The 12,954-nt window shown below is 36.9% G+C and overlaps 1 protein-coding gene across 5 annotated transcripts in view; it reads left to right on the top strand.

Annotated features, from left to right (window-relative positions):
• EPB41L4A (erythrocyte membrane protein band 4.1 like 4A) overlaps window positions 1-12,954 on the top strand; it is a 127,467-nt gene that overhangs the window by 1,388 nt on the left and 113,125 nt on the right. The window lies entirely within an intron of this gene.

Consider the following 12,954-nt stretch of genomic DNA (forward strand, 5'->3'; position numbering starts at 1 on the left):
AGGAAAAAAAAAACAACCAACCCACAGTTCTTCTAAACTTAATTTTTGGAAAGTCTGATCTGTTCTACCCAAGACATTTGAAGAATAAAAATCTGTATGCCTGTATGTTTCAGTTTGAATGATTAAAGTTTGGTGAAAAAACTGGGGAAGGGAAAGCCCAAAGGGGGAATAGCGACTGTTTAACAGTATAATTTTAATCTGTGGCACTACCAGCTCTCTACATGTATTGAGAATCGTCCAGCTCTGCTAAATCAACTGCCTGCAAATAGGCTCATAAATCCGCGCTTAACACAGAGGAGTAAAAAATCATCCTAACACTGGAACTTAGTGACTATGTAGGGTCTTTGAAGTCTAAGTTGAGACACTTCTGAAAAATGTACCTTTGTGTATGATGTGGGTAGGTGTGTTATGCATGTATATATGCTTTTGTTGCCTGAAAATGTGCAATCGCAGAAGTATATTAAAGGAATAATCTGCAAAGATAGTTCTATGATTAGCTTCATGAATCCAAACCCTGAAAGGTGATGGGTTTCTGCAGTGTCTAATAAAAATTAATGTCCCATGAGAAAGTGTCTGAAGATGTAACTTCTTAATAATGTGTGACTTATGATGTTGGGAGCTGGCTAGTTTAAAATGAGGGTGTGGTTTCCTGCCATTCTTAGTGTGATATGAATGTGATATGATGCAAAGTGTTTCACCCCTTCCACTTGCTCCTTCTCTGTCTTGACTGTAACCATGGAGCAGTCAGAGTTGGTTGGAACGATGTGAGGACCTGGCAGAAAAGTAGCAGTTAACATTTTGGGGCAGTGAAACTGCATTGCAAGAAACTTAAGCAAAGGAGAATGTCTCCTTTTATAGCAGCCTGTTGCTGGTGGGTTTTTGTTTTTGGCGTTTTGCTGTGTGTTTTTTTTTTAAGATTCAGCTTGTATAATGCGAATCCACAGCCCAGTGCTGTAGCTCCAGGAGCCTTTGAAAACCTACAGAGAACTGCATACCTCTCCCCTAGTCAGTGGCTTTCGCTATTGCTTTCTCCCCTTGCCTTTGTACTTGCACAAGTGTTTGTGCAGCTGCGTGTGAAGAGCAGCTTGTGTCCAGCTGAAGGCTAACCACAGATTTTCCTTTTGCTGGGTTAGTCTTCAGCGAGATTGGTGCCCTGAAACACTTCACTGCTGGAAGAGGGCAGAACTAACTCTTCCAACTGAGTCCTTATGCCGTTTCAAACTGCTCAGGGAGCATGTCTATTGTTTTTATCCTACAGGTTTCCACTGAAGTTACATGATTATTTCTTGGTAAAAAAGAACTTAAATTTTGTCATCTTCTGTCATTTGGCACTTTAACCTTGAACTATAGATGTTTTGCTTTGATTCTTTTGTTTTCATATACACATCTATGAATGTACAGTCTCATATTTGCTTTTATAGAATTTCAGCTTTGACACTGAGGTGTAGATTATAAACGTTCTTATGAGTTTTATTTTAAAACAAAGATTTCCTTAGAACTTCAGATTCTGGGTGTGATCTCTCTTTTATCTTCACTCTTAATCTGTGTCACAGCTACAGAGGAAACTTATGGTTTTGGTACTGTGTCACAAATCTTGAACTATTGCAAGAGAAGAGCTTTTAAGTGGTTATGCAAGGAGATTCATTCCCTTCTTTTTTGCCAAACAGATGCTGGTCTGCTAAAAGTAAAACCTGCAAATTAATAGCTGTTTACCATCTGTGTATTTACTTGGCATTAGTGGATTTTGTTTTATTTGCTTTGAAGTGTGTAAGACTGAGCTGTCTGACTCTAGGAGTCCTAGGCAACTTCATTTCTTCAGTGATTCTGAAATAAAGGTGTGAGGTAGAAAACCTATTTCTGAACTAAGGTAGAGTTTTGAAGATGCATTGCTTAGTTTGTACAGTAGTTATTTCTGGCTTTCTATGCTTGATAGCAGCTATATGCAGCAAAATATGACTTTTTGAATTACAGTTTTTATTAACACATTATTGGTACTACGGTGGGCTTTAGATTAAAACAATGAGCAGAGGTGGCGCATGACTAAGACTTTTATTGCAATTTAGAGATAATTTGTTTCTTCCTTGTGTATTTCATAGAGCTTGTTAGGGAAAGGAAATGATTGCTTTTCTCTCATCCTGGTGGGGAAACTGAGGTGCGAAGAGGTTGAGTGACTTTTCCAAGGTTGTGCACCAAGTTGACATCAGAGCCAGGAATGAAGTTCTCAGTCCTCTAGGTGAATAGGAGCTGACCAGTTTCCCATGGGCTGGAGGGATGTGTGATGATCTTTTCCTTGTAGTTGCTTGCATTGACTTTTGCCTTTCTTTTTGTTTTCTTACTGTTACCAGTGCTGTCTTGCTGTTCTTCCTTTATATCTTTGTGGTTTAAGGTCAGAACACAGTTGTGTGCAAATGTGGAATCCAGCTCTTCAGCTTGCAGATTTACAGGATATATCATAATAACTGGATAATCAGGAAAGGGTATCAAATATTTCATAATCTAAATTTTTATGTTTTCCTACAGTACATTAACAATGAGACATATTTTTTGAGAGTACATGTTTTGAGATAATAAAGTAATGACAGTTGTTAGTCTGAACAATTTTGGATTAAGATGCTATTTTCCAGGTTCTGGTACAGTTTGTCTAATCGAGGTATATGATATCAAGGCTGGGTCAGCTTTTCCTCTAAAAAGGATGTTCAAGATGCCAATTCAGAAGTGGATTGTAACAGACTTTTGCTACAAATATGGTAAGAGTCAGCTGTTAACTGAAAAATAATCACTTCTCTAGGACTGCTTGTTGACTCATTGACTCATCGACTCATCTTCTCATAGATTAAACCATAATTTAGGTATTTTTATGGTACAGTGCTACCTTCTAAGTAGGTATAGCTTATTTGTTGATGTCACAAGACATGTCATTAATGTTTTCATGATATCTGACTGGTGATTTGTGGGCATTGCATATTTTGAGTCTCTTAAGGATTGGAGTAATTGTTCTTGCAGGAGATTGGTGTGCCTTGTTGGACAAACTTGTTACTGAAGGTCAAGGAAACCTCTGTGGGCCCTGAGAAAATGCTGCTATGAAGCCCATTTGTGCTTTGTTGTTTAAGAAAGAACGGTCATCCTGTAATGTGCATGTAACAATAGGCCTTTTACTCATCTTGGAAACATTATTTAAGGCAAATGCTTGTTTACTTTTTCCTGAAGAAGTTAAAAATATTGTGAAACATCTCTGTTTTATGTTTCTATCTCTTTGGTTGGAAAAAATAATAGCTACAATATATTAGCTACTTCTCCAGTGAACAAGTTCACTAATCAGTCTTAAGGCATCTGGTCACTGCACTTTTGAAATATTCCTTGAAATTTATCTCTGAGCACTATGTTTTATGCTGAGTCCTGTTTAATTTGACGTGTGATGGGCCAACCACAAGGTTTCGTTGGAAGTGATAAATAGGATAGATACACTAAGTCTTCCTGAAAGACTGTTTGCGCTGTGTTTTTTAACATTTTATTAGGTACTACCTTCTAATCGTGATATTCTGGCAACCATACCACTTATTTGGTATTTTAAAGTGTTAATTGGTAGTTCTATGATATAGCAGGCTATCTAGGTGTGGCATTTCATGATTTGTAAGCTACACTTAGGGCTGAATTTTTGAATAAAATATTCAGTTTCCAAAGGAAATGTATAGTTTTCATCCGGGAAATAAGCAGACAGATTTTTCTTGATGATGATGGTATACTGAGAGTTTAACAAAATGAGATACAACAATCTAAAAGCAGGCTTCAACATCTCAACATGACTTAATACCTGCCCCCCCCCCCCCCCCCCCCCGAAAATATATGAAATAGTGTCTGAGGTTGGGAACTGTTTTAAATGACTTAATATATAAAAGACATGAGTGGGTTCATCAGAATGTGATACATGTTGTTAAGAAAGTTATGGAATAATTGACTATGATTTAGTAAAATATATAGAAATAGGTAGACATACAATTTTTATAGCAATTTCTGGGGATCATTCTGGTGTTACTCTTCTTTTTTTCACTCCCCAGTGAAGTTTGTGGTTTTGTTTTTGTTTTTTTTTTTTTTGTGGGTTTGATTTTTTTTTTTTTAATGATATAAGCAGTTCAAAATGTTCCAGGCATCATGCCTTCAAAACTTAGTATGTACAGAAAATGTGAGATGCACTTTTGGATCAAGTTGTGTTAGCTCTAGGGACTCCGGGAGGTCAATATGGCAACAGTAGGCTCCTATCTTTTTCCCTGGTGAAATGCTTAATGAATGCACATGTCAGCAGGGAAGAGCACTATGAATACAAAGATCTTACATTGTGTTAATTATTCTAATTGAGACTGAGCATTAAAAGTCAAATTAGTAGTCATTTGCTGTGTGACTTTGGAATGTATTCTTTGTGATAGGGATTTCTGCTGTTTTATACTTCTCCATTTTTTAAAAAGGAAAGCATCTTCTGGTGAGAAATTTCTTAATCATGCAGGTGCATTATTTCAGAAATCCTAAAAATCTTTTTAATGGTAAATTGCAGTTGCTTTCCATCTACGGTTATTTGCTTATCATCTACAGTAATTACTAAACTGTAATACAAAGGCTCAAGCATATGAAATCGTATTCTTTCCTATAGATACACTAAGGGCAGATTCTTCTAGCTATTCAGAGTATTGTTTTGAAAAGAATAATTAATAAAAAAGTGAATTGATTAAAAGGACATAATCTTGAAATGCCGCTGCTTTTTTAATATTGAGAACAGTATTTAGAAAAGTGTACATATTTTAAACAGCAGCAAGGAAACTAGAAAATATGGTCAAACTTTAAGTGTAAGTAAGAGCATGTTTTCTTTAACGTCATAGATGCAGTACATCTAAGATTTTTTTTGTAGCAAAAGCAATAAAAAAATCTTTGAAACAAAAATGTAAATGAATGATACTCCATGACACTTTACTATTAGAAAGATGCTGTTCTTTCTTATATTTCTATTATGGGCATAGTCATTGAATTGCAGACTAAGAACAAGATGGTGCATGTGGACCATTGTTCTAATTGAAAAAGAAGGGAAAAAAATAAAAGGGCTCACAAACCTTGCTGTTAGCTACTTCTCAAAATTACTGTCACATATTTGAAATAGATTACTAATCTCAGCAGTATCTTTACAGATGAGACCAACAATTTTAAATACCCCAGGGAACAACCATAAAATAAATGAGCACTGAGGCACTTCATTTTCCCTAGGTGCCCTTAAAAAAAATTAATGAAACCAGAATGACAGCAAGAAGGAAATTTATCAGTTGTTAAATGAAGTTACCTCTTAGTCAGTCTGAGGTTTAAGCAATAATATTGTCAGAGGGAACTGTTTTGCTGGTTTCAATGAGCAATCATTTCTTAATATAACCAGGGCAAATGTAAGCTGTGTGGGGCGGGCTTTTTATTAAATGCTTTTGGATTTCTGTAACTTGGATTGAGCATTTATAATACTAGTGTATTTAGTACAGTTACATACCATTTCTTGATACTTTATTCATTTTAGTTTATTGAAGTTCTAAACCAAAATTCAACTGCAGAATTGGAACCCTTCCTCTCAAGAAAGAAAACTGCTAAAAATTACCACATGATATGCAGTGAACTCTAGAAGAGACTGAATAATTTGAATGGTGTTTCAGAAAGAGAATTTCATTAAAAGCTGTAGGTTTTGTCACCTCATACTGTAAAATCTGTTGCCAAGGTGGTGCTGAACATGTATGAGCAAATGAGAAGTTATGTATTGGTCATGTTGCATCATTACTAATATCCATATTTTTGGTAGAAAAAGGCATTCTCCTTTTCCGTTCTTGTCAGTGGTTTGTTGTTTTTTTTTTTGTTTTGTTTTATTTAAACTTATTTTTCTTATTTTTGTAATGATAGAGTAGATGAATTAGTTGCATTTTACTCAAAAATGAGATCTTTGCAAGTGAATAATCATTTATCAATACCTGGGTAGAATTTTGCATGCTGCAATTTTAGTACATATTTTAGATACTGCCTTTTTTGATCACATCTTATGCTTGCTATATGCCAATTCAGTTTCATACTTTATCATGAAGATTGTTCAGTACTGATTGTGCTTTTGTTCCCTTTTTTTCCTTTGCATCTTGTGTTGGAGATGGTTGAACACTGTAGGCACTAAGGTCAAGGGGACTTGGGGTCAAGCCATGCTGTTATTTAGAAGTGGAAAACCAACAGAAACAGTAGAAAATGAGAGCTCTAATTCGTAAGGAAGTGCATACAATTGGCAAACCCTCTCTCCTATCAGGTATTTGTATTACTTATGTTTAATAAGGGGGATCCTTTACATTCTGTGAAATGCAACTGCTCCTTCCGTGTGCATTTAAAATACATAAGAATGCCGTTACAGTAATGGATAGTTGGTCATGTGGAAGAAGTAGGCTATATTTTGTATGCTTCATGAACTTACTTATTTGTCAGTATTTACCTTTAGTCTTTGCAGGGTTACAAATGTTCCTTTGTAAGCCACACAAGAAAACATTTTGTATTCCTGTAGTTCTTGCAGGTTTGGGTATGTGTATAAAACTTGTATGTGGTTGAGTGAGCCAGTTTGGTAATACGTGGCTCAACACTTCACTATCTTCCCTGAGTTCTCAGGAAAATGAGTACTGAATGGACTGAGGGATAAATTCTTTGGCTATGTGAGACAGAATGCCTTTTAGTAATGGAAAAGGAGGATCTTTTATATCTTAATTGCATGAGAAGTATTTGCAAAGCAGAAAATGGCAGTTTGCCTACGTAATTAGTGGTAAAATTTGTCATGGCTACTCATGTAGGTAAGCACATGCTTTAATACTTGAAGACCAAAAGGCAGTTGAGCAAATGGACTGGAATGGTTTTTCAGGTTTTAGTCATGCTGAGGAACTGTCAGATTCTCATTTCCTGTAGTTTTCGGTGGCTGTGTCTTTACTCCCTGCGAAGACAGTATGGGGGAGTGCAGGGAGCCTCTTGCATCCTGGATTGAGTGGTGCAGTTTGCCATATCTGTGCTGTGTTGCATACCACCCAGACCTCCTCTTTGAGGGTCCTTTGAAGTCTGCTTGATGCTGGCAGATAATCTTTTGTCTGTATGGTTGGTTTGTTTCTTCAGTAAACCAAAATAAAAGAAAGCTGAGTCTCAGACAATCATAATTCTGATTGTCATAGCATGACTGTAAGGGGTGGGTGATACATATTGGGGTGCTTTGAAGGTGCATGTGTTTCTGGGTAATGTTGAAGGCTGGCTTGGATGACTGAAACCAAGATGTTTATATCGGAGACCATGCAGAAAATGATTCTGAGAGTGCTGATCTCCCTTCAGAAGAGATTCAGAAACTGGGAGTCTTCAGAAGGGGTCATTGGAGAGAGGTAGCTTTAGCTCAGCAATGGTTATCGGGAGAAAAAGGCCCTGGGCAAATAAACAAAAGAATGCAAATTGACAGCATGGTTACACTTGAAAAAACTTTTCTCCTATCACTGTTTCCTCTGTGAAAGAAGGGGAAAAAGCCACAAGACATTGCAGTGGAATCTTTTGAAGAGGTGTGTGAATGTCCTGACTTGCGCTCAGCTTTTCAGGTTTAATTTGCATTTGCTGCTTCAGTTAGGGGAGGAGGGAGTGGGCTTAAAGGTTATTTTTTAATAATATTTTCAGGATGAAATAAAGCCCTTAAGTTCAAAAGGTCAAATATCTTACCTCAGTTCTGAAGTGATGTCAAATTCTTCAGCCATACCCTTCCCCCATTCTGTTTTTCTCTCAAATTCCCTCAACAGGACCTAAATGTTCCCAGTCATCTGCCTATATTCCTTTTCTTTATGTGTGTAACAGTTAAGTTGGCTGAACACTTCAGTTCTCTTTTCAGCATGTAAGTTCTTCACCTGGAACATTGCAGGTTCTAAAGCCTGCAATTCCAGTCATACTTGATTGGAATACCCCACACAAAATATTGGAATACCCCACACGAGCTTTTGGTGTCCTTCAAAGGTTCCACATTTATACTGGATTATTTTGAATAGTCTTTTGTTCTTCTGTGAACAAAATTATAGTGCCAAATTAGTGTGACAAATTATAGTGCCTTTAAAAACACCTCTACAAACTGTGTTCTACAAAAAAACGTGGGGTATTCTCTGCTCTCCCAGTGCTTCAAACTGATATGAATGAGATTTATTATTAAGAACATTATGTTGGCCTTCTGATTCCTTCAGCTGTTCCTCCAGTGACCCTGGGCTACTCCTCTAAAAGCCAATTTTCTTTCTAAGGCAGCCATTTGGTAACTAACTGTTTTTTTCTTGTGAAAGCAATAGTGAGTTACCAGAGCCTTTCTCTGAGTTGGGAATACTTGAAATTATGGATGCAGTTTCAGTTTCAGTGCAGACAGTAGGTGTTTTGGTGTGCTTTGGCACCAACTTAAAGAGGATCCAAATTGGACCCGATTTTTCTGCTAGCAGGGTAAATTAATTAATGATGAAACTGAAAAGAAAATGTGGTAGATCTTGTAAGAAGATGTTAGATGTTGTTCAAATAAAATAAATGCATAAATTTTCTAACTTTTAAATAGAAGTTCAACTTTTTTTTAGTCATCCTTGGCTTGGCTTTTCATCAGCATTCAGGTCTCGAGTCTGACTGGTTAAAGCATGAAAGCTGTGTTTGTTGCTTTCGTGACTGAATCTTTATTCTATGATCTTAGATCTGTTTTTTTCCTACTTTCCTGAAAAAAGATTGGTTGTAAAAGCAGGTTTTGTGAACTGCCCCCTGGAATCTTCATTTAAAAACAAGCTGCAATGACAACCATGTTTGTTTATGATGTCTGCTGCTTTTTGAACAGGTGAACAAAAGTCAGCATAAGTGGTCAGAAAAATAATAGGTTTATTTTCTTGTGTGTGTGTCTGTATGGAAGTTGGAGGGGTCTTGGTGAAATTAAGATGTTTGGGGAGAGAAATATATAAAATCTCAGAAGCAAAGAAGTTTCTTAATACTTTGTATTTGTGTAAGAGCTCAAAATTTTTACTGTAGCATTCAGAAACACCAGAAGAAGGCAGAAGTCCTGCAGGAAAAAGTGTTTCTGGCTTGGCATACTTTGTTGACGGGAAGGTTTGACTGGGAGGGAATTAAACCACCTGCATTGAGTTCACTGAAAATGAATTGAGCCCAGCTTTTTATTTCTTTTTTTTTTTTTTATTTTTTTTATTTTTGCTTGTTGCTTAGAATGTCATGTATCTAAGCCCATGACATTTTCAGTTTTCTTGTTTTTTTTTTTTAATTTTACTCTGTGTCCATGAGTGTATACAGAAATATATGGGGATACAGAATGTATACCTCATACATACTCATATTTCTGTATGAGTATACAGAAATACTTCTGTTGCTGCATGTGATGTACATGTAGTGTGCTTTTAGAACTCTCTGTCCAAGAAGATGAATGCAGAAATTTTCATTAGCAAATAATGTAACAAAAGAAACTCCAAAATTAAAGGGGTAAGTGGAATTCTCTTCAGTATTGTTTAATCCTACCATGTGCATTGTCTTGATGATAATTCAAAACGGCTAGATTTTTGGATGCTTTCTGTCAGTGGATTGATGTAGCTCTTTTGAAATTGCACAAAGTTTCTTCTGCCTTTGCCTGCAGTGGATTAAGGTTCTTTATCTTAATATGCTTTTTTTTCCTATAGAAATCTTACCACATAGAGCAGATAGACTTAGTATTATTATCTGTAAGAAGAACATCTATCAGGCTGCTGCTTATTACCTATTTTCTCAAGCTTGCTTTGATTCATATTCCTTTTCCTGCATACAGAAGGAATATGAGATAAGGAAAATCACTTTAACTGTAGAAAAGTAGTGTAATTGAATTTTGAACATTGATTTCTGAGTGTACAAAAAATTAAGTGAAAAAATGTACTCAGGCAGTAAATTACAGAAGCTAATGTAGGGTACAGCACGCTTAAGAATCAGGTATTTGCTATGAAGTTGACTCTGCATAGAAATGTGCTTGATTTTTAATTGGTTAGGAACAGTTATGGGGGAACAGGAAACCAGACAGACCTTTTGCAGCCTTTTTTCTATTCACCACAAGCTTGCAAAAAGGAAAAAAAAAAATCATAATGCAGGGAAAAGCATGATTCTTCTTAGCTCTTGAAGTCTGAATCAGGGGGAAACAGAAGAATGATTTAAAGGAAATTGCAGTAGTGATTGTTTTAAGTGCACACAAAGGAAGCCTTGCTCGCTGTCAGAAGCACTGCTCATTTTCAATCTGGAAGAAGGAACTGAACATTTAATTAAACAATGCCTTTAACTCTCTTAGTTTATGCTCCAGCATTCACGATACATGTGGACTTCAGGTTATTTTCAACGGTACAGCTGTTTCCTCCTGCATAAAGTTTGGGCTGAAGCTTTTGTAGATCCACACGTTTGTTTAGTTGTAGTAGCACTTGAGCACACCCATAAAACATCAAAGTACTCTGCTAACAGCCTCTGCCCCAGAGAGATCTCAGCCCAGGGCTGCAGCAGTATACCGGTGAGCAGATTCACAAATGTGGGAGGAATGCAGGTTGGGATGGAGGAGAAAAGAGGCCAAGCTATCAGTTCAGGAAGTATTGTCTCAAATAGTAAAATAGCTGATTAAGTCTGGGGTTGTTTCTCTGGTCATATAAATTTGCAGAATTCTGCTGTGAGTAAACTGCACCATGTGTCTGCCCCAAATTATAAGTTCATATTATGGGTAGCTCTGGAGTGATGTGTATCCAGTTCTTGCATGGCTGTCATGATTTTGAGTAAGGGTGCCCTGTTTCATAAAAAATAAAAAATAAAAATTGTGAATGTAAACCAGCATGGAAGCAGGTTAGGGTGATAGAAATAATTTTGTACTTCCCTAGCTTAACCTTTTTTTTCAGTGAGAATGATAGTAGGTTAGCATTAGCAGCTGCCTTTGTCTGGAATAGGCTGTGAGGGAGGTACACTGTAATTCCAGGAGCGGTGTAAATTGAAGGAGGTTTCTAGGCAAGCCTGGAGATTTTAAGCATCTCTGACAAAAAGCTGCAAAGGTAGCTCGTCTGCCAAAGGCTAGCAGGTAATCTCACTGTAAGTACTGACCTTATAAAAACACAGAACCCACAGTTTATGAAACGCATTTAATCAATCCATCAGCCCTGCCAGCCCATCAGACCCCCAACCTCAGGATTTTCTCTGCATGCAGAAATTGTCTTTCTGACTAACTGGATGTGCTTTCATGCGGAAAAAAAATACAACCCCCCTGTAATCTATTTGTCTACATGTTGTGCTAGTGCTCATGTTATATAGGCTACTGTCCTGGGTTCAGCTGTAGCGGTCATTTACTTAGGAAGAACTGAAAACATCAGTGTTATCAGTGTTGTTCCCAGGCTGAAAGTCAAAACCACAGCACTGCAACAGCTACTGAGAAGGAGAAAAATGACTGCTATTGCTGAACCCAGGACAGCAACTCACTTCTGGGAAAAAGAAGTGTTCATAGACTGCTTTGGGTTAGAAGAGACTGTAAAGATCATCCAGTTCCAACTGCCTGCTGTGGGCAGGGACACCTTCCACTAGACCAGGTTGCTTGAAGCCCCAATCAGCTTGGCCTTGAACACTGCCAGGGGCAGCCACAAGTTCTCTGGACAGTGTTGGAAACATGTATATTGAAACATTATATATATATATTTGAGGTGCTTTAACTTTCAGGTATATATATCTGTCTATGCTAAGGATTAGAGAAGAAAAAAATACGTGAAATAACAGGCTTGTTTGAACCCTGGTGAACTAGATGATTTTTGTGATTTTTTTTTTTTTTTTTTTTCCTCCCCTTAATCTACTTCATGTAGACAGAAGGCTGGATCTGCTTGAAATTATTTTTTATCTTGAACAAAGGTTTGTTCTAGGTTTGGGATCCTGCTTCAACTGGCAGTTATATGTTTCAGTGACAGTGGATTACGCTAAACCAAGTTACACGCCTGAGAAGTAGTCAGGTCACAGACATCCTGCTACAACAGAAAAAACCTCAAACTATCCTTTCTTTGATTAACTCAAAAGTCTTCTAAGCAATAATGTATCAAAGCAAACAAAATTCAAATCAAACCAGAAAAAAAAATGCTGCTTATGAAAAAGGAGAAATTGGAAGAATCTGATCTTGGTGAGGAAGATCCTGTCAATGTCAATGGTGATTGTATCATGTAATTGTAGGCAGGGTTGGAATTGTGCTGAGAGGATACAGGCTTGATACAGTTTTCAGAAATATTCTGATGATTAAAAAAGAATCTTTCAAAAGTCTTTTCTACAAATTGTGCTTGGCACTTGGGTAATTCTGAAAAAGTGTCTCAAGTCCTGAAGTACCAGTTACAGAGTAAATATCGGTTTAACAGTATCACCTATATCGAGTTGCCTTTATGATGCGTGGTGTATGAGAGCTAGACCCATGAGAGCTGAAACTGGGAAGCAGTATCTTAGCATTACATGTTGGCATTTTCTTACTCAGTGCCAGAAACATCGAAATATTTTATACCGTTCAGTTTGTATTTTTAATAATCAAACAATCCCAGATAATTAAAGGTGGATTTAACAGTTTTAAGGAACAGCTGCTGCTAACACAAATAAATGTTTGCCCCTAAACAATACTGTAATTCTTCACATAGGTACATATTAAAACTGCAATTTAAAAGGTTTGACTGTCACAGAGTCATTTATGTAGTGATATAGAGCTGAACGTTCTGTGGTTCAGATAGGTATGTTACCCTACTAAAATCAAGTTCTGTGACTACAGAATCTAAGTCACTTGAATGCAGTATTTGTGGGCTCTGCTGATTCTTACAAGTTTCTGTGTAAAGGTTTGGGCAAATGATCAAGCTTGTAAGTGTTTAGCTGTGTTAGCTATCAACATGCATGAATAGCAGTTACTGAGTAATTCAGTTTAGT

The sequence above is a fragment of the Pezoporus occidentalis genome, unplaced genomic scaffold (genome assembly GCF_034315485.1).
Source record: "Pezoporus occidentalis ecotype Australia unplaced genomic scaffold, CSIRO_AGI_Poc_V1 ctg84, whole genome shotgun sequence".
In the NCBI taxonomy this organism is placed as follows: domain Eukaryota; kingdom Metazoa; phylum Chordata; class Aves; order Psittaciformes; family Psittacidae; genus Pezoporus; species Pezoporus occidentalis.